Source organism: Podarcis vaucheri, assembly GCF_965113315.1.
Source record: "Podarcis vaucheri genome assembly, chromosome: 15".
Lineage (NCBI taxonomy): Eukaryota > Metazoa > Chordata > Lepidosauria > Squamata > Lacertidae > Podarcis > Podarcis vaucheri.
The window spans coordinates 32,431,664-32,453,246 of record NC_138753.1 but is presented as its reverse complement, the minus strand read 5'-3'; the positions used below and the strand labels follow the sequence as shown (position 1 = coordinate 32,453,246).

General features: G+C 44.9%; 2 long non-coding RNA genes across 2 annotated transcripts in view; one reads left to right on the top strand and one right to left on the bottom strand.

Annotated features, from left to right (window-relative positions):
* Positions 1-21,583, top strand: part of LOC309519672 — a 363,193-nt gene that overhangs the window by 295,517 nt on the left and 46,093 nt on the right. The gene's annotated exons all lie outside the window — the stretch shown is intronic.
* Positions 12,789-16,872, bottom strand: LOC309519648. Its single transcript, XR_014213931.1, has 3 exons — positions 16,742-16,872; positions 14,660-14,839; positions 12,789-13,023 (listed from the first exon to the last, which is right to left on the bottom strand). It is a non-coding gene; the product is annotated as an uncharacterized lncRNA (long non-coding RNA).

Genomic DNA, 21,583 nt, shown 5'->3' with positions numbered 1-21,583 from the left:
CTGTAGACCAAGACCACCCCAAAAAACATTGTGCAAACATTACAGAAGGAGGTGGTCTACAGCAGAAATCCTGTTTGCCAGGATATCTGTTAATGGTCACTGATTGATTTACCTGGTCAACCTGGCCATTCTTTTGTGATAGTAAATACTTCAGTTTCTGAGTCCCAGGTCACAGGCTCACCCTGTTCATACACAATTACACCCTTAAGACAGGATTTGTAAGCAAAAAGACAAAGGGGAGGCTTTCTCCATTTCCTCCCTTCTTGCAGAGAAATATATTGAGGTCAATTTGGGAGAGTCAAAATGACTTCAGGATTGCTCTCCTGTACTATTTCAGACATGTGGTTTATATACTTATGTATGTGTTTTCTTGTACATTTATGAATGTTTATTTTATATCTGGGACCATAGGATTCTTATAACATCAGGAATAATGTACAGTATTACAATAAGGCTGTGCTCAGTTTCCTATCACTTCTCCATAATTAAACTATACCATTTAACATACAAAATATTATTCTATATTATTGTAATGAATGTTGAATGTTATTTTATTTGCATATTGTATGTTGTATTATGCATATTGTCTTATTTATATGATGTGAGCCACTCTGAGCCTGGCTTTGGCCAGGGAGGGTGGGATACAAATAAAATTTATTATTATTATTATTATTATTATTATTATTATTATTATTATTAAAACATACAAAAAAACCAAACACATTTGCTAACATAATATACTTTTGTTGTCTCAGCCACTCTGGGAGGCTTCCAACAAAAATAGAGTGTGAAAGAAAACACACACACATCAAACATTAAAAGCTTCCCAAATCAGGGCTGCCTTCAGATGTCTACATCTGCCAGGAGGGTGGGTGTGACTACCAAAAAGTGGTGGATAATTATTTGAATTGCTTTTCTTATGTACAGGCAAACCCCCATTTGTGTGTGATTGGCATGTATGCAACCACAGATGTGTGCATAGTTTCAGACCCTTCAAGTGTCCCTATTTTCCAGGGACGTCCCTGATTTAGAGAAGCTGTCCCGGTTTCTGATTGCGTCCTGGAATGTCCTGCTTTTCCTTAGGATGTCCTTATTTTCATTGGAGAAATGTTGGAGGGAATGGAGTTATGTAACCCCTGAACTGTCTGAAGGCAATCCTGTATAGGGATGTATTCTGAATGTTTAATGTTTTACAGTGGTACCTCAGGTTACATACGCTTCAGGTGAAATACGCTTCAGGTTACAGTCTTCGCTAAGCCAGAAATAGTACCTCAGGTTAAGAACTTTGCTTCAGGATGAGAACAGAAATTGTGCTCTGGCGGCGCAGCAGCAGCAGGAGGCAGCATTAGCTAAAGTGGTGCTTCAGGTTAAAAACAGTTTCAGGTTAAGAACGGACCTCCAGAACAAATTAAGTTCTTAACCCAAGGTACCACTGTATTCTGTTTTTTATATATGTTGGAAGCTGCCCAGAGTGCTGGGGAAACCCAATAAGATGTGTGGGGTATAAAAAGTAAAATTATAATTATGGAATGGGACATCTCTATTCTCATCAGAGACATGTTGGAGGGGGTGCCGTTTTCAGCATGGGGCAGAACGGAGGCAAAACAGGGCAGGGCAAGCTTACGCACATCCTGGTGACATGCACAATGACCTGGAACACCACCCTCATGCAAATGGGGGGGGGGTGCCTGTATATAAAGGTGTCCAATAAAACAGCTATCTACAGGAGTAGACAGATATATGTGCAGAATCTCTTCTTCCATGTGACTGCAAGGATGCAGAAAATGGAGGCCTGTAGCCTCCGGTGCAGCATCAAAAAATGTACCGTTGTCGGTTTTGTATGCAGGTAGCAACTTCCATTTGTAAGGCTGACGTTTTACAGTTGCACATGGAAGACTTTCTGGTTGCACTCAGCATCATAAACCTATGCTTATCTGTTGTGTATACAGGTAGATTTCCCCAATAACTAGGTCTATAAAAGCTGCTAAACTGGCCACCTGATAAGATAACCATTGTAACTTCCTCTTGTTTCCCAGTAGTCAAAGTCAAACCTTTATTGCATTAGCATACAGCCATAGCAAATTAAGACAAAAATACTAGAGACAAGCAACCAAACAAAATTCAGAGCGATATTACTGGCGTAATGACATTTAAATTACCCTAAGACAATAATGTAAAGATTTAGTTGCCAGCGCCAAGAATCTAAAATGCGCATGTATATAAAGCATAAAATGGCCCCAAAATAGGCTCGGCACATTGGGTTGAAAAAGTAATAAAAAGAATTAAAACAGGTCCAGGTCTAGGACACACTACCCAGTCAGAGTAGCCCTGAGTTTCAGAGCCTGCACTATAAAGATTGCCACCCCACGTGAAATTTGGGGATTTGCGTTTCCCAGTATTTTAGCAGATATGCGTATTGAGGGGGAGCAAGGGAAAACTTTTCAGGTTTACACATTTCATTAATTTTACAGTTACAGATAGGTAGCTGTGTTGGTCTGCCATAGTCAAAATAAAAAAAATTCCTTCTAGTAGCACCTTAAAGACCAACTAAGTTAGTTCTTGGTATGAGCTTTCGTGTGCATGCACACTTCTTCAGAAACAATGAATTTTATTAATTTTACAATCGTTTTAACATTTCAAAGCTTGACTTCCTTCTTCCTCTCTCTGTAGTTCCTTAAATCTATTTTTTAATATCTTCTGCAGATCCAAATTCATTCAATTTGCTCATTTAATTATCTACAGTGGTACCTCTGCTTACGTACTTAATTCGTTCCGGAGGTCTGTTCTTAACCTGAAACTGTTCTTAACCTGAGTGTCAGGGAACTGCCATCGGAGGAACAGGTGGTGGAGGGGCTCAGGGAGGCTGGGAGAGACTCAACAGCTGAAGCAGGAACCAGCAGGGGGAGGAGTGGATCTCTGAGGGAATGCGAGCAGGCGGGAGGGCTCAGAGACACTTCCAGCGAGAACAGTGGGGAGGTATCTGAAGCTCCCATAGGGAGACCCACGCCTCGCCGGAAACTGTCATGCCGTGAGTCCAGAAGACGTGTTTCCGTTAAGGAGCTTTTATGCTGGAAATGATTCCGAAAACAACCACTGTCGGAAACTACAAGTGACTAGAGCAGCCATGTCTGAGGGGCTCCGTCACAGACAGAGGTTTGTGAACTTGCACAGACTCTGAGGGACTACGCTTTTACGCACAAGCAGCTCATCATCCCATCACAGCATTCCGACAGTGGTTGTAAGCTGCCTGTGCAGGAGAAGGCATCATGAGTGACCCAGCCGGAACCGGAGAAGCAGGAGTTGGAGCAGGGCCAAGCCTGGAAGAAAGGTACAGGGCGTTGGAGATCCAACTGGCGCTGCAGACGGCGAGGCTTGAGGAGAGAAGGGCTCAGGATGCAGACAAGAAGGGGAAAGCCACCCAGTTCACCAGAAAGGTACCAGGATTGGTGCAGAAGTTCGGGGGAGACCCCAAGGACTACCATGCCTTTAGAACAGAGATGCAATATGCCCTCAATGTGCAGTTTGATGAATTCCCTGACGAGGAATCGCGAGTGGCTTTCGTGATTGGGCACCTTGAAAAGGGGGCGAGGGACTGGGTGCGACCCCTGATGGCAACGCATAATGACGTCCTAAAGGACACAATGAAGTTCTTTCGTGCAATGGATCTCATGTTTTCCAGCGATATTGAGCAGGGAGTGGTGCGCAGACAGTTAATGGCTTGCAAGCAGGGGAGCCGATCTGTCCGTGAGTACTGGACTGAGTTTACCATGCTGGTTCACAGATTGGGGTGGGACTTATCGGCGGAACCCATTCAAATGCTATTTGAAGAAGGTCTTTCTTCGGCTGTGAAAGACGAACTTTCCCGGAGTCCCAGGGCGGTTTCTATGGATCAGCTGACCAAGTCTGCGCTGACCATAGGAGCGCGCCAGGAGGCGAGAGCTTTGGAGAGGCGGGAAGGGAAGGGGGAACGTTGGAAGGAGTTCCTCATTCCAGACATTCCTGAGCCAGCTTTCCCGCCGGCAGAGCCGATGGAAATCGGAACAGCGCGCGCAGTTCCAAAGCCCAGTGAAGGGGGTAGGAAGGAGGGAAAAGGCGCCCGGAAATGCTATCTCTGCCAACAGCCAGGTCACTTTGCCAGAGTCTGCCCCCAGAGGAAGGAATGGCTAGGCATGGTGGGAGCTGTTGAGGGAGGAGTGGAGGAGATATCGGAGCAAGTAAAAGCCAACGCCTGGCTGCCACCGTTGGGGCACAGCAGCCAGGCCAAAGAGCAGTGAAAGTGCCCAAGCCAGAACCTCCCAAACCTGCCCTAGTGATAGAAGTGTCACTAGAGTTGCAAAACGGATACCCTCTGAAGATTAAGGCGCTGTTGGACTCAGGCAGCTCCTGCAATTTCATGAGCAAAGAGTTTGCAGCTGAACACCAGATACAGACGATCCCTTTAAGCAACCCCCTGCAGGTGACCACGATCGATGGCAGGGAGCTGTTGGGAGGGGAAGTCAGCTTGCAGACTGTCCCAATGATAATGAAGGTGGCAAGGCACACAGAACTGATAGCGTTTAATGTGGCCACCTTGGGAGGGGCTCCCATTATTTTGGGGATGAGCTGGCTGGCGTTACATGATCCACTGGTGGGCTGGCATCAGAGAGTGGTTTCCTTTGGTTCCGCACATTGCTTAGAACACTGCAAGGAGGGAAAGGGTTCAGCAGGAGCCCAAGCTACCCTAGCAGGGACAGAAGTAACGGAGAAGGTGAAGGTACCACGACAATACGCAGATCTCAGCGACGTGTTCAGCGAAAGGGAAGCTGACCAACTACCCCCGCATAGACCCTTTGATTGTCAAATCAATTTACTGCCTGGGGCGCAGCTCCCCGCAGGCAAGTTGTATGCCATGTCAGACAGAGAAATGCAGGAGCTAAGAGAGTTCATTGACAAGAACCTGAAGAGGGGTTTCATCAGAGAGTCAAGAGCGGTGGGAGGTAGTCCAGTGTTTTTTGTGGATAAAAAAAACACAGACAAGCCGAGACTTGTGTGTGACTTTCGGGCCTTAAACGCAGTGTCAGAACCATTGGCCTTTCCCATGCCTAGAATAGATGACATTTTGAACAGGGTGCGGAAGGGAAAGATATTTACCAAGCTGGACCTAAGGGGGGCGTACAATCTGATACGTATAAGGAAAGGAGATGAATGGAAAACCACCATGTTCACCCCTTTGGGGGCATTTGAATATCTCGTTATGCCATTTGGATTACAAGCAGGCTCGGCGTGCTTTCAATCGCTGATGAACCACGTACTAGGGCCTTTGCTTTACAAGAATCGTGTGGCCTTCCTGGATGACATGTTGGTGTATTCTGAGAATGAGGAGCAGCATGTGAGAGACGTCAGAGAAGTGTTGCGCAGGCTGCTAGCCAACCGGCTGTGGGTGAAACTGGAGAAGTGTCAGTTTCATACCAAGGAGGTGGAGTTCCTGGGGTACCGCCTGTCAGACAAGGGATTGGCCATGGATCCCGGCAAGGTCCAGGCAGTGCTGGAATGGAAAACACCCAAAACAAAGAAGGATGTGCAGAGGTTCCTAGGGTTTGGGAACTTTTACCGTAAGTTCATCCGAAACTTTGCCCACCTGACGGCGCCCATAACGGGCTGTCTCAGCAGTAAGAAGAAATTTGTTTGGACTGAGGAGGCGGAGCGAGCTTTTGAGGAGCTAAAAAGGGCCTTCGCCTCTGAAGAACAACTTCTGCATGTGGATTTACAAAAAAAGATGAGAGTCGAAACAGACGCATCGGACAGAGCCATAGGGGCGGTGCTTCTTCTGCAGCCAGGGAAGGAGGAGTCAGAGTGGAGACCGTGTGCTTTTTTTTCGCGAAAGTTGAACAAATCCGAGAGGAACTACACGGTGTACGATCGAGAACTTCTTGCTATTCATGAGGCTTTTCGGAGATGGAGGCACCTGCTAATTGGCGCACAACATAAGGTGCAAGTGTGCACTGACCACAAGAACCTAGAGTATTGGAGAACGGCACGAGTGCTCAACCAACGGCAGTTGAGATGGGCCCAGGAGTTCTCCAGATTTAACTTTGAGATTTGTTACGTGCCAGGCCCAGAGAACGTTAGGGCGGACGCTCTCTCATGCAAACCTGAATATTTGGAGGGGGAGGGAGCACCCGAAGAAAGACATGTCATTCCAGAGGACCGCTGGGTGTGTGGGGCGGCATTGGTGGGGCAAAGAGAACTGGTAGAGGGAACGGAGAATGATGAATACGCCCAGGACAAACTCAGGGGTCTCAGGAGGGAGGGAGATAAACCCGGAGGTTTTGAGGAGAGAAACGGGGCGTTGTACTACAAGGGAGCGTTATATATACCTGAAGGAGAGTTGAGAGGGAAGGTACTCAAGCAGCTGCACGATAGCCCCACAGCGGGGCATTTTGGGCAACACAGAACCATGTGGCTGGTGACCAGGGAATTTTGGTGGCCCAAGGTCAGGGAAGACGTGCGGGAGTATGTCAGGAGTTGTGACCAATGCCAGCGAGCCAAAGGGGAAAGGCGGGCGCCGGCAGGGTTATTAGAACCACTACCCACACCAGAAAGACCATGGGAAGCAGTGGCCATAGATTTCATGACTGATCTGCCAAGGTCCAGAGGGAAAACAGCCATCATGGTTGTGGTAGACCTGTTAACCAAAATGGCACACTTTATAGCCTGCTCACATGCTGTCACGGCAGAAGAAACAGCTAAATTGTTTGTAGAAAATGTGTTTAGGTTGCATGGCGCCCCCTTGAGGGTGGTTTCTGACCGAGGGAAACAATTTACTTCCAGGTTCTGGAGGAAGCTCATGAGCTTACTGCATGTAGAGGTTAATTTCTCGACTGCCCGGCATCCTGAAACCAATGGGCAGGCGGAAAGAGCCAATGGCATCCTCCAGCAATATTTGAGGTGTTATGTCAATGACAGAGAGAATGATTGGGTGGAGAAGTTGGCATTGGCGGAATTTGCCTACAACAATGCGGAGAACGTGTCCACGGGGATGAGCCCCTTTTTGGCTAATTACGGGTGCCATCCCAGGGCTTTCCCAGGGGGGGAAGGGGAGAGATGGAGCGTTCCAGCTGCCGAACAGTTCGTAGAAGAAATGGAAGCGATCCATCGCCAGCTCCAACTTAACTTAGACAGGGCCAAGGAGGAATATAAGAGGCAGGCAGACAAACACAGGAGAGAAGGTGAAACCATTAGGGTGGGGGACCAAGTGTGGCTGTCAACCCAAGGGTTACCCTTCAAAGGGGGTTGTAAGAAGTTAAGACCCAAAAGATTGGGCCCATTTGAAATCACACAACAGGTCAATCCAGTGGCTTTCAGACTCCGGTTACCGAACCACATGAAGCTGCACCCAGTTTTCCACAGGTCATTGCTGTCACTGTATAAAGGCGACAGAGAAGGGAGGGTCACTCGGGGACCAGCAATGGAGGAAAGGGAACAAAGCTACCATGTAGCGGAGATCCTCGATTCCAGGTGGAAGGGAGATCAAGTAGAGTATTTGGTAATGTGGGAAGGGGAACCGGAGTCGGAAAACACCTGGGTCATGGCAGAGGATGTCAATGACGAGGTCTTAATAGAAACTTTTCATCAGAGGTTCCCACGCAAGCCTCAACCGGTAGCGAGGTTCCGGAGGGAATACTTTGCCACCACAGACGAAGAAGAGGAGTTGGAGGGGTTCACAGATTCCGAGGAGGAGGAGGATTCAGCGAGCCGGGACGGCGATCGATGGAGGGAATTGTTCGAGACGTCTGAAGATGAAGAAGATTCTTTTCGAGGTTTTACCTCCTCACCTCCCAGAGGTGAGGGAACGGGAGGGGTGAGGGGGGCCCTGGAGGGGAGGTGGATGTCAGGGAACTGCCATCGGAGGAACAGGTGGTGGAGGGGCTCAGGGAGGCTGGGAGAGACTCAACAGCTGAAGCAGGAACCAGCAGGGGGAGGAGTGGATCTCTGAGGGAATGCGAGCAGGCGGGAGGGCTCAGAGACACTTCCAGCGAGAACAGTGGGGAGGTATCTGAAGCTCCCATAGGGAGACCCACGCCTCGCCGGAAACTGTCACGCCGTGAGTCCAGAAGACGTGTTTCCGTTAAGGAGCTTTTATGCTGGAAACGATTCCGAAAACAACCACTGTCGGAAACTACAAGTGACTAGAGCAGCCATGTCTGAGGGGCTCCGTCACAGACAGAGGTTTGTGAACTTGCACAGACTCTGAGGGACTACGCTTTTACGCACAAGCAGCTCATCATCCCATCACACTGAGGAACCACTTTAGCTAATGGGGCCTCTCACTGCCACAGCACGATTTTTGTTCTCATCCTGAAGCAAAGTTCTTAACCCGAGGTACTATTTTATGGGTTAGCGGAGTCTGTAACCTGAAGCATCTGTAACTTGAAGCGTCTGTAACCTGAGGTACCACTGTACTTTAAAAATATGCTCTTATGAAGCTGCAGATTATTACAATGATCCTGCCAATGTTTTTATCCGTTTGCAATTTATCTGTTGACTGAACACCCCCTGCTGTGCAGATAATGGAGAAAACTCGTAAATTGTACCCCTTTGGGCATCCTGGCCAACTCTATTATGCTGGGGTAAACCCTGGTGCAAGGGACATAGGTGGCGCTGTGGTCTAAACCACTGAGCCTAGGGCTTGCCAATCAGAAGGTTGGCGGTTCGCATCCCCGCGATAGGATGAGCTCCCGTTCCTCGGTCCCTGCTCCTGCCAAGCTAGCAGTTTGAAAGCATGTCAAAGTTGGATTCCAGCTCCCATCAGCCCCAGTCATCATAGCCAAGGGTCAAGGCTGATGGGAAATGTAGTCCAACAGCATGTGGAGGGACACAGGTTCCCTATTCCCTGGTCTGTTGGGTTATTTGGGACTTCGTTTAGTTTAGGATTTAAGGGCACAAATTGCCAGATACCAGCCCAAAGTTCTAAATCCCAGGTCCTTCAACTAAAAGATCTCTAGCAGCATAAGTGAAGAAAACCTTTGCCCATGGACACAGGGACACGGTGGAAGGAATAGTATTATTCCTTCCTCCACAACTTATTTGAAGGTGCATAAAGTAATACCAGAATCAAGTCTCTCTATAATAAATATGCTTACATCATTGTTAAGGCATTTAATTGGATGTACATTGGATGTACACAGAAACAGGAGGAATTATGGGAACAGACAACTTCCCTTCTCTATGATTGCCAATTTGGCATTTATTTGTTGATTAAAATTTAATCCATCACTGCTACACACACATTAATAATCTGAAAAGTGCTTGTGTGTTTATTAAATGCATGAGCTAGGGAGCAGGCTCACACCCTCTTGCCATGTCTCCTTTATTTTGATATGACTCTATAGCACCAGCTAAAATGCTTCAGATTTGTGCTTCGAGATCAACCATGCAAAGTACCAGGAACACAGAAAATGTATTTCCCTGTTGTAACTTGTCTCCTTTGTAGATAATTAAAATCACTAGTAGTACAGGAGATGGCGAAGTGGTTGAGCAAACTATGATGGTGAACAACCAAGAAAGTGTTGCTGCCTTTCATATCCAGAGCAATACGACCTCAGCAACTGTTGTCTACGACTATAAACACGTAAGTGTCAAATATGTTCTAGGTGGACATCAAAATGTTCTAAGACATTTTACCATCTCAGGTGGTTGAACTGAATAGTCTTAGAGTTCTTTCCCTACAGGATCTTCTGCAACATTACACTGGAACCCATGGTGCCTTTCTTAATTCACAGCCCAGTACACATGGGACACTAAAGCTTGGTTTAGCAGTATGTAGATGCGCTTCTATGAGTCCAAACAAAGCCTTGAGCCCATGTGCTGCCTCCTCCATTTTCCTCCTCCCAGGAGGACGACTTCTGCTGAGTTTACTTTTCCTTTCAAAGAATTGTGGCTTGGTGTTAATTTCGGGTTGGCATATTTCTAGAAGTAAAATTCAGAACACAAAAGTTATTTTTTTATGGCTACTCAAAGTTGTTGAGCTATAAATTCAGGACATTTTGCTGATTATCCAAAAATTTCCCCCTGGACACATGTTCAGGAAATTCCGGACGTATGGCAACCTTACGTTAATTACAAACTGAAGGTTGTAGTTTACAATAAGACTGGGGCGTAGCGTGGATTGCCAGTGCCCGGGGCTCTCCCTAATTGGAACTTTTCATGTTGGTGACAAACTTTTTAGACATGCATCATTTCGGGACGCAGTAATTCAGTTTTACTAGCAAACCAGAGGTTAAACTAACCCCTTTCCAGCCCCAGGAGGAGAATAGGGAGCATTTGCAAAACACATTTACACACTGAAGCTGACACACTAATGTGTTGCGACACACAGTTTGGAAAGCTCTGCCCTAACCCATGGTTCCTATCAGGCCTGGGCAGCGATGATGGTGGGGAAGGGTCTTCCCAGCAAGGAGAGGGGAGAGGGTCAGCGGCTGTTTATTTTATTAGTATTATTTATTCCATGTAATTTTTACACCACTTGACACCACTTGATTGTGTGTGGTTTTTTTTAAAAAAAACCCTCAAAGTGGTTTATTTTTCTTTTGAATTTTTATGCCACCCCCAAATTTTGTGCCCGGGACAACAGGCCCTCTGCCCCCCCTCCCCCATTCTACGTCACTGCAACAAGCAATAGACTTGCATAATGGTATTATGATATTAGCAGTTTTTCTTTCCAATCCATTTCCTAATAATCTCTAGCAAGGAACTTGCCCCCCACCCCCTGTTTAAAGCACAGTACCAGCTGCACACTTGGAGGAGGGCGTTCCTTAATTTATCCCCAAATCTTCTCTGCTTCCTGCTTTGTCCCTAGCGTCTGATCGGCTTCCGAATTCAGGACAGAAAACAATGCTCAGTGGTGACAATGGATTCAGTTGATGTGCCCAGCCTACATGAAATCACCCAAGGAATAGAGCACTTTGATGAACAAGTAAACCTGATCTTTGGTCATGCAAAGTTTATGGCCTTCTTCCAGTTTTTTCTTTTCTTTCAACTGCATATAGCAAGGCCTGAGAACAGATCATAAGAGTGCTTACGGTCGACAGCAGTGTTCGCCAACTAGGTGCCCTGCAGATGTATTGAACTACAACTCCCACCAGCCCCTGCCAGCTCAGATTATTGAAGGTTGGTCCACAGACTCTCAATGTCAATGCAAACATGAAGTTCATGCAATACGTTATACACACATACCTCATGGCGGGGGGATAGATTTGGAACCATTTATTCCATTTTTTAATTCAGCCAGAGAAAAAGAACAGTCTTGACTTGGCTGGAAAAGATTGTTATTTAATCTCTGGATGGCCACATGAGCATGTCTGGAAGTAAGCTGTTCCGATGCCAGCATCTCCCCAAGAATTCCAAGTGCTGACACTGAAAATGTCCAGCAGGCATTATGTCCTCATTCTTTGTCACCACCAAGCCCTTTCCACAAAGATTCCTGGGACATGGAGTTGCTTAAGGGCTCTCAAAATTATTTCTCAGTGTGGGCTCTCCTAACGACTCTTGGCACCCGTAAAAAACTAGGGTTCCTGGTACTCTTTGGGGGAGGCCAGGACTGGCAACATGGTATAAGTCTGCTTTAGATGTCTAGTGTGGGTGTGACCACAGACTCCTAATGCGGAGGGGGTGTAACGTGTGAACGCTTGCTGTCCAACTGTGTTGCTCCCCCTGTGCTTTTTATCCACACATTCCAGGTGGGTGGTGAATTACAGACTGCACCACCACTCCACTCTGGCTTTCATAGCTGAAGTGGTTGGTGCAGACGCCTTTATACAGTTCTCACATGCCATCGATTCCATAAGAACTAGCCCAGGCTACTTTGCAGTACTTTGTTTCCTTCATTGTGTTCACACTAGATGTCAGCACTCAAGTTGTGTTAGTCGCCTATCCATACCTGGAAACTGTAAGCTCACATCATGGCAGTAGAAAGGGTTATGCTGTTCTTAAAATTAAAACTGAATTAAAATCCCTCCCAGGACACTTCCAGATGAAGACAAATGCCCTTTGGGAGGGTGGTTCCCATCACCAGGAGATACGCAAGGCAGCTCTGGAGGGCTCCTGGAAACATGTTTCTCATTAGAAGCCCAGGTGTCCTTTGCATCTAGGAGGTCCTTTTGACAGCTCTGCCTGATTGGCCAGCTATGGCTGCTCCTGGACAGGGAAAGTCTGGCCGCATGTTGGTAACCTTGAGGCTGGATTACAGCAATGTGATCTATGTGGGGCTGCCCTTCGGCCTCATCTGAAAGCTCCAGTTGGTGCAAAAGGGTGACAGAATTGTTCAAAGGTCTGCACTGGCTGCGCATCTACTACCAAGCCAAGTTCGTTGTCTTTGTATTAAGGTAATTTACAAGTCCAAAAAACCTAAGGGCAGCCTAACATCTCATCTGTCAGCTCAAACACTTAGATCATCTGGCGGAGCTTCATGTCTCGTCCCCGGAGTTGGTGAGGCTCATCTGACCACAAGAATCCAAACCTTCAGTGATTCCCCCAGTCCTAAGGACTGCTCAGCCAACAGAGATTCAGCAGTCTGTGAATCTTTAAAGGCCTGCTGAAAACATTTTTATAATGACAGGTTTATGCCAGCATTTAAGAAAATACTTAATGGTTAGTTGATGTTCTCTAATCTATTTTTTTTTACATGTTTTATGATATATGTAGATAATGTATATCATTTTGATATTTAGACTATATAGCAGCATATAAAAATTTTTGTAACTAAAATCATCTAAGCTCCCCACAAAGAAATAATAAACCATAGAAGACACTTAACAGCATTAATGTGGATTTAATAGCAGATGAATTAATGTGGACAAAACCCCATACTCAAGAACCAGAATACAGAGGATGCTGAACTACTCTTGCACTTATTCAGAATATTCAGCTGAGGTGAATGGAAGGACATCTGTAGATTGGCAGGACATCTGGAATTTAGCTGTTGTCTTCTTTCACATGAGCAGGGGGCATTTTTGAGGATGCCAAAATATTACTCGTCTTTCACTACTGTGGAAGAAAGAGAAAATCTTTGTGGTGGATCAAATGAGAAGAAGAAGAAGAAGAAGAAGAAGAAGAAGAAGAAGAAGAAGAAGAAGACGACGAATTATAACCCTCCGTCCCCGTTCCTCTCCCAGAGAGCCCAGGGCAGCCCACAGCAAAGATGAAGCATTAGGAAGAAGGTAAAAGCACAGTACACTGTATGTCTCAGGAGTGACTCAAGGTGATAAGAGGTGAGCAGACCTTCCTTCAGAAACAGATGCCATTGTTCATTTTCCTTTCAAGGGATGATATCATCAAGCATTGTGAGTTTTATGGGGACAGAACATTCTTGAATGTTCTCAAATACAAGCTTGCAGCAGTTGTTTATCTCATGAGTCTGTAGGGCTCATGGTCAACGCTCAGAGGCAGATGATATATTTCCTGCCTACAGAACAGTTCTGTGTCTCTTTCTATGCTTTCTGTTATACTGTCTGTTTCTTTGCTTCTGTAACTGCATGAGGTCTTAGGAGGTGAGGTTTTGGGACTTTACTGGGGATCCAGTAAGATCCTGTACGCTTTTAAACCTCAGTAAACAATAACTGAAGAATTCTGCTGCCTTAGTGTGTGTTTTTCCTTTGGAACTCTGCACGGGAGTTGCAGTTCATGCAATTGGAATCTGTTGCTATCCGCCCATGCCCTGGAGTTGCGCTAAAGAGCCATGGAGAAAGGGAGTGGCTAGATTTTGCACCAGCCCTGTCAGATATTTTCTACCTGAAGGAAGAATCCCTTCCGGAGTCTGGCCATGGCTGCCTGAGAGTAGGCTCAGTAGTTTAGATTTCTCAGTTTGAAAAGCTGGAAAGATACTTATGTTGCAGCACATCATAAAATATATGATATTATTTGCAGCTATACTGAATTTGATGTTACTGTATTCTGTATGGTTTATCTTCTACTGGAGAAGACTGGTCAGTCAAAAAGCAACTGAGAAGAGACATTGAGTTTGGCTGCTATTGAGTACAGTGGTACCTCAGGTTCCATACGCTTCCGGTTACAGATGTTTCAGGTTACAGACTCCACTAACCCAGAAATAGTACCTCGGGTTAAGAACTTTGCTTCAGGATGAGATCAGAAATCTTGCTTTGGCGGCGTGACAACCGAGGGAGGCCCCATTAGCTAAAGTGGTGCTTCAGGTTAAGAACAGTTTCAGATTAAGAACGGAACTCCGGAACGAATTAAGTACTTAACCCGAGGTACCACTGTAATGGTACACATTCTTTTATTTTAATTGATTTTTATCTTCTCAGACATTCTGTTTGTCATTGTGCTAAGATACCTTGAGAAAAGTAAGCCAAAGGCTTTTTGACCATAAGTCTTGTTCAGTGGTCTCAAATAAAATTTGCAATATGTAAAATGTACCAAAAATCATTTCGAACAATGCTTTTTGTTCAGTTGTGTTTAGGTTTTAAGGGGAGAGGATGCTGCCTTTCTGGGTTTGTATGGAGGGGTTTGGAGAGAGAGATAATAATATCGTACTTGGAGGCCTTTCATGTTTTCAAGAAAAGGGGACATGCACCCATCAGAGTTTCTCAAATTTTGAAATGTGCCCATTTGCCCCAAAATGTTCACAGCTCCCGCCCTAAAACAGCAAGTTATTTGTTCTTACCAAAGCGTCCACATTCTTGATAGCATTCATTTTCATTCGGAAAGTTATTTTCATTCGGGTTACATCCACCGAAATTGAACTCCTCACACTTCAGGGTTTCAACATTGAAGAAAAAACGTGTAAAACTTGCTCTGCATTTTCCTACTTTCTTAGGGAGTTTACATATATCAGGTAGACCATCTGGTGGGTAAAAGCAAAGAAAGGCAAGCCTCATATAAACATTATATCAAAGTCTGAAACACAGAAAGCAATGACATTGACCAGGTGACTCCACCTCACAAATAAAAACAGTAATTAACTCACATTTCTACCAGATCTAAATTTATACAAATATGTTTTCACAAAGCTTCTCTTTGAGATTCCCTAAATCTCTGGACTTCCCTCCATACCCTCTTCTGGTTCCTTATATTAACTAAGTTCTTCTGCATATCCATTCTTAAACCTTTTCAATTATTATTTCCCTTAATTTTATCTAATTTTCTGCTAGTTGAAAGCATTTACTTAAATGCTTTACTTATATGTATCAACCTGTTTACAGTATTTTTGCACATAAATAATAAACTATTCCCACTCTTTTTCAATCTTCTCACTGTCATAGTCTCTGAGCTTTGCCGTTAATTTTGCCATTTCTGCATAGTCCATTAGCTTGATTTGCCATTCTTCTTTCGTTGCTATCTTTTCGTCCTTCTATCTTTGGGCTAACAATATTTGGGCAGCTGTTGTAGCATACAAAAATATTTTCTTATCTTCTTTGGGGATTTCAGTTCCTATTAGTCCTAGTAAAAAAGCTTCATGTTTTTTAACAAAAGTTAGTTTAAACATTTTCTTCAGTTCATTATAGATCATTACCCAGAAGCTTTTAATAACCTTACATCCCCACCACTGGGCTGTATCCAGTTCTAGCTGAGAGTCACTTTCCGGTTCTCAAAGTTTAGCATTGGGTGTCAGCTGGGAAACTGAAATCCAATACTTCTGGAAGAAGCCAAGTTGTCTATCTATGAACCAAAAATCACACAAAACAATATGGGCCAAACAACATGCTGCTCTCTGCCAATCTAGTGAGTACCACCTGCAAGGTATCTTGGCTGGCGTAGTGAAACAACACATATTCCTGAGGATGCCAGAAGTCAACACTAACCATGAACAAGATTCCTATGTCCACACCCTGAGCCCTGAGTTTAGTTGGCAAAGATTGCTGAAGAGAGAGATCAGACTATTCAAGTGTAGGTGTACTCCAAATCTGAAACAGTGGTACTTTGGGTTCCATACGCTTCAGGTTACATACCCTTCAGGTTACAGACTCCGCTAACCCAGAAATAGTACCTCGGGTTAAGAACTTTGCTTCAGGATGAGAACAGAAATTGTGCTCCGGTGGTGCGGCAGCAGCAGGAGGCCCCATTAGCTAAAGTGGTGCTTCAGGTTAAGAACAGTTTCAGGTTAAGAACGGACCTCCGGAACGAATTAAGTACTTAAACCGAGGTACCACTGTAGTTCCCAGAATGTTGCTTCCCCGGGAACATAGTGTAAAGTTTAAAGAGTGACTCACAGAACAACCAGAGTATCACTGATCTACTGTGGCCTTGGGCAGGGTGCTAGAATGCCAGCAACTTCTGAGAATTCCTGGTGCTGACACTGATCCCAAGCAAGGACCACAGCTGGCATGCAACGTTGTCATACTTGGCATAGAGGCATTGAAATGAACTGTCGTGTTTAACTTAGAGTCATCTTTTTGAATGGATCTACTCTGAGAAGAAATATGTTGGCTACAACTCCACAGCTCTTCATTTTGAGCCACCATGGAGAATCCATTGAGCTCCTTTCAAGGTCACATGTTCAGTCACTGGGCAACGTCAGCCCAGGGAATCTTTGTAGGCACACAAGCTCCTCAAACTCCCATAGCGTGATCAATATAATTGGGTGCATGTGTTGCCTACAAGAAAGCAAGCTCCACATCACTTGGGCCTTATGGAAGGGGGCAACCCTATGTAGAGAGGCAGATTAAAGACTTGGAGAGAAATAGGGGGAGGTACAGCCATGATACACATAAGATTTAGAAGTTGTAAGAGGAGAGAGAGCTCATACCTGTATCTGACGCAGAGATGCCCAGCAGCTCAGGCCAGGGTGCGAAAAGGCCCACGATGAGAGACAGGAGGATGAAGGGACCACACTGCATGGCGACTCTTCAATGGGACTGTCCAGTACCAAGGGAAGGGACACTATATTGTGTTCTTAAAGGAAATGGAAGCAGTCATCTGGGCATGAAAAAGCAATATCTAGGGACAATCTGGATCTACTCTATTAATTACAAGGAAATTTTCTGTTCTCAATAAAATATTCTTCTACCTCAGCTCAGAACATGTTGGAGCTATATGTATGATTCATGGACTGTATATGACACATGTAATTTATGTATTATATTTTGTATTTGTTTATATGTACATATAATGAAAAACCAATAAAAACTCATTTTGAAAAGAAAAAAGAAGAAGACTGAAACATCCTGGAAGAATTTCAGTTCCGTGACATGGTATTGATATAAACCTGTTCTTTTGTCATGCAGCGCCCATGCCCTTCTGTTCCTCTCTGGTGTGGGTGCTGTGGAGTAATGGGTAGATTAGGCAGGACAGGATAAGATAGGAAAAGAAATATAAATATAAATATCCAGCAACTCTTATTTAGACCATCATATAAGTGCCTGGTACATTCAACTTTTATTGTAGCAATAAAGTTTGGTTTATTCTCACCACGTCTCATATTTGGCTAAGCCAGTGGTTTTCAGCCAGTTTCCCATGGCACCCTGGGGTGCCTTGAATGATAGTCAGAGTACCCCGGGCAACACTGGACTCTGTCCCTCTTTCCTTCTTTCCCTTCTCTGTGCCCTCTCACGTCTCTGCCTCCCAAAGGCTTCCACGGCTGTTCAGCCTCTGGGGCTGGCTAAGCTATCAAATCTGTGCAAAAGTGACATCAGAGTTTATAAGTTAGCAGGAGAATGACAGTTGTTAGGAGATTGCTTAAAGTATTGGAAGTCCAGAGCTTGGAACACCATAATACAGGGGCATGGGGGTGAGGAGTGAATAGAATTAAAGTTTCCTCTTGCTCCTACGTGGTGAGCTTGGGCTGGGAAGGGTACGACAGGGTTCACTTTTAGGGGAACACTGTGAAAGGAAGAGCGGTATTTTACTGAGAAATGGTTTTAAAGTCAGTGTTATAGAAAAAACCTCCTCCTTTTCCCTATGGGGTATCCAAGAGCCCGTATAGAGTCCTTAAGTAGGTTCCCTATCGGTAGGAGAAAATAAGAGAGGCCAGCCAGAGAATATTGAGAAGCAAAGCAGCTAGTAAGCCCGATCTTTATTAAACTGTTGCAACAGGGTCCTCACTCACCATACCAGGAGGGAGGAGGAACCCAGAACAATGGTGCACAAGCCCGTATCTAGACTTTTGAAATTGCCCACCCTGTAGAAAAGGCTTTCTCAACTTCGGCCCTCCAGATGTTTTGAGACTACAATTCCCATCATCCCCACCCACTGGTCCTGCTAGCTAGGGATCATGGGAGTTGTAGGACAAAAATATCTGGAGGGCCCAGGTTGAGGAAGCCAGCTTTAGACCAAGACCACCCCAAAAAACATTGTGCAAACATTACAGAAGGAGGTGGTCTAGAGCAGAAATCCTGTTTGCCAGGATATCTGTTAATGGTCACTGATTGATTTACCTGGTCAACCTGGCCATTCTTTTGTGATGGTAAATACTTCAGTTTCTGAGTCCCAGGTCACAGGCTCACCCTGTTCATACACAATTACACCCTTAAGACAGGATTTGTAAGCAAAAAGACAAAGGGGAGGCTTTCTCCATTTCCTCCCTTCTTGCAGAGAAATATATTGAGGTCAATTTGGGAGAGTCAAAATGACTTCAGGATTGCTCTCCTGTATTATTTCAGACATGTGGTTTATATACTTATGTATGTGTTTTCTTGTACATTTATGAATATTTATTTTATATTTGGGACCATAGGATTCTTATAACATCAGGAACAATGTACAGTATTACAATAAGGCTGTGCTCAGTTTCCTATCACTTCTCCATAATTAAACTATACCATTTAACATACAAAATATTATTCTATATTATTGTAATGAATGTTGAATGTTATTTTATTTGCATATTGTATGTTGTATTATGCATATTGTCTTATTTATATGATGTGAGCCACTCTGAGCCTGGCTTTGGCCAGGGAGGGTGGGATACAAATAAAATTTATTATTATTATTATTATTATTATTATTATTATTAAAACATACAAAAAAACCAAACACATTTGCTAACATAATATACTTTTGTTGTCTCAGCCACTCTGGGAGACTTCCAACAAAAATAGAGTGTGAAAGAAAACACACACACATCAAACATTAAAAGCTTCCCAAATCAGGGCTGCCTTCAGATGTCTACAGGAGGGTGGGTGTGACTACCAAAAAGTGGTGGATAATTATTTGAATTGCTTTTCTTATATACAGGCAAACCCCCATTTGTGTGCGATTGGCATGTATGCAACCACAGATGTGTGCATAGTTTCAGACCCTCCAAGTGTCCCTATTTTCCAGGGACTTCCCTGATTTAGAGAAGCTGTCCCGGTTTCTAATTGCGTCCCGGAATGTCCCACTGTTCCTCAGGATGTCCCTATTTTCGTTGGAGGAATGTTGGAGGGAATGGAGTTATGCAACTCCTGAACTGTCTGAAGGCAATCTTGTATAGGAAAGTATTCTGAATGCTTAATGTTTATTATGTTTTTTATATATGTTAGAAGCTGCCCAGAGTGCTGGGGCAACCCAATAAGATGTGTAGGGTATGAATAGTAAAATTATAATTATGGAATGAGACATCTCTATTCTCATCAGAGACATGTTGGAGGGGGTGCCGTTTTCAGCATGGGGCAGAACGGAGGCAAAACAGGGCAGGGCAAGCTTACGCACATCCTGGTGACATGCACAATGACCTGGAACACCACCCTCATGCAAATGGGGGGGGGGGTGCCTGTATATAAAGGTGTCCCATAAAACAGCTATCTACAGGAGTAGACAGATATATGTGCAGAATCTCTTCTTCCATGTGACTGCAAGGATGCGGAAAATGGAGGCCTGTAGCCTCCGGTGCAGCATCAAAAAATGTACCCTTGTCGGTTTTGTATGCAGGTAGCAACTTCCATTTGTAAGGCTGACGTTTTACATTTCCACATGGAAGACTTTCTGGTTGCACTCAGCATCATAAACCTATGCTTATCAGTTGTGTATACAGGTAGATTTCCCCAATAACTAGGTCTATAAAAGCTGCTAAACTGGCCACCAGATAAGATAACCACTGTAACTTCCTCTTGTTTCCCAGTATTTTAGCAGATATGCATATTGAGGGGGAGCAAGGGAAAACAACAACATGGTCGCAGTCTTCCTGTCACATGGGCAGGGTCTGCCAAGGGCTGAAACCCTGTGCAGGTGCACCAACTCTAGGGGCCAGGCGTGTCTCCAGCCCCTTTGATCTTTGTGGGAAAGGGGCCGGGCCCGCTCAAAGTATTCTTTTGTTTTTAATTTTTATTTATACTTTTCAGGTTTATACATTTCATTAATTTTACAATCGTTTTAACATTTCAAAGCTTGACTTCCTTCTTCCTCTCTCTGTAGTTCCTTAAATCTATTTTTTAATATCTTCTGCAGATCCAAATTCATTCAATTTGCTCATTTAATTATCTACAGTGGTACCTCTGCTTACGTACTTAATTCGTGCCGGAGGTCTGTTCTTAACCTGAAACTGTTCTTAACCTGAGGTACCACTTTAGCTAATGGGGCCTCCCACTGCCGCCACATGATTTCTGTTCTCATCCTGAAGCAAAGTTCTTAACCCGAGGTACTACTTCTGGGTTAGCGGATTCTGTAACCTGAAGCATCTGTAACTTGATGCGTCTGTAACCTGAGGTACCACTGTACTTTAAATATATGCTCTTATGAAGCTGCAGATTATTACAATGATCCTGCCAATGTTTTTATCCGTTTGCAATTTATCTGTTGACTGAACACCCCCTGCTGTGCAGATAATAGGGAAAACTCATAAATTGTACCTCTTTGGGCATCCTGGCCAACTCCATTACGCTGGGGTAAACCCTGGTGCAAGGGACGCGGGTGGCGCTGTGGTCTGAACCACTGAGCCTAGGGCTTGCCAATCAGAAGGTTGGCGGTTCAAATCCCCGCGACGGGGTGAGCTCCCGTTGCTCGGTCCCTGCTCCTGCCAAGCTAGCAGTTTGAAAGCACGTCAAAGTGCAAGTAGATAAATAGGTACCGCTCCAGTGGGAAGGTAAACGGTGTTTCCATGCGCTGCTCTGGTTTGCCAGAAGCAGCTTAGTTATCCTGGCCGCATGACCCGGAAACTGTCTGTGGAAAAACACTGGCTCCATCGGCCTATAGAGCGAGATGAGCGCCCCAACCCCAGAGTCATCCGAAACTGAACCTAATGGTCAGGGGTTCCTTTACCTTTAAATAATTCAGGGACTGTTGCCTCTGTTGAGCCTCCTCCTCCACTGATGAGTCTCCATCCAAGTTTATCTGGCAGTGGCGGAATGATGCAAGCATGGCTAGAAACTGCCAATTTAACTTGTCCCAATTTACCATGTGAGTTCAATGTACTGTCACTCTGAGGCATTGTGAGAGATTAAAATGGGGGTGCACAGACCCTGCTACCTGATGTAAAGAACCCAGGGCAAGCATTAGTGCTGGTGTTCCTTACCAGGGCCCAGGAAGCTGTCCTAGGTTGCTTACACCTGGTCTGATGTCATTCATGGACCATTGCAAGTGAGGTCATCTTCGGTTGCCTATAACCACATCTCGACCCAGAATGCTTCCTAGCACCCTGAGGTGCATTGCCAATATGCCCACAACTCATTTAGGG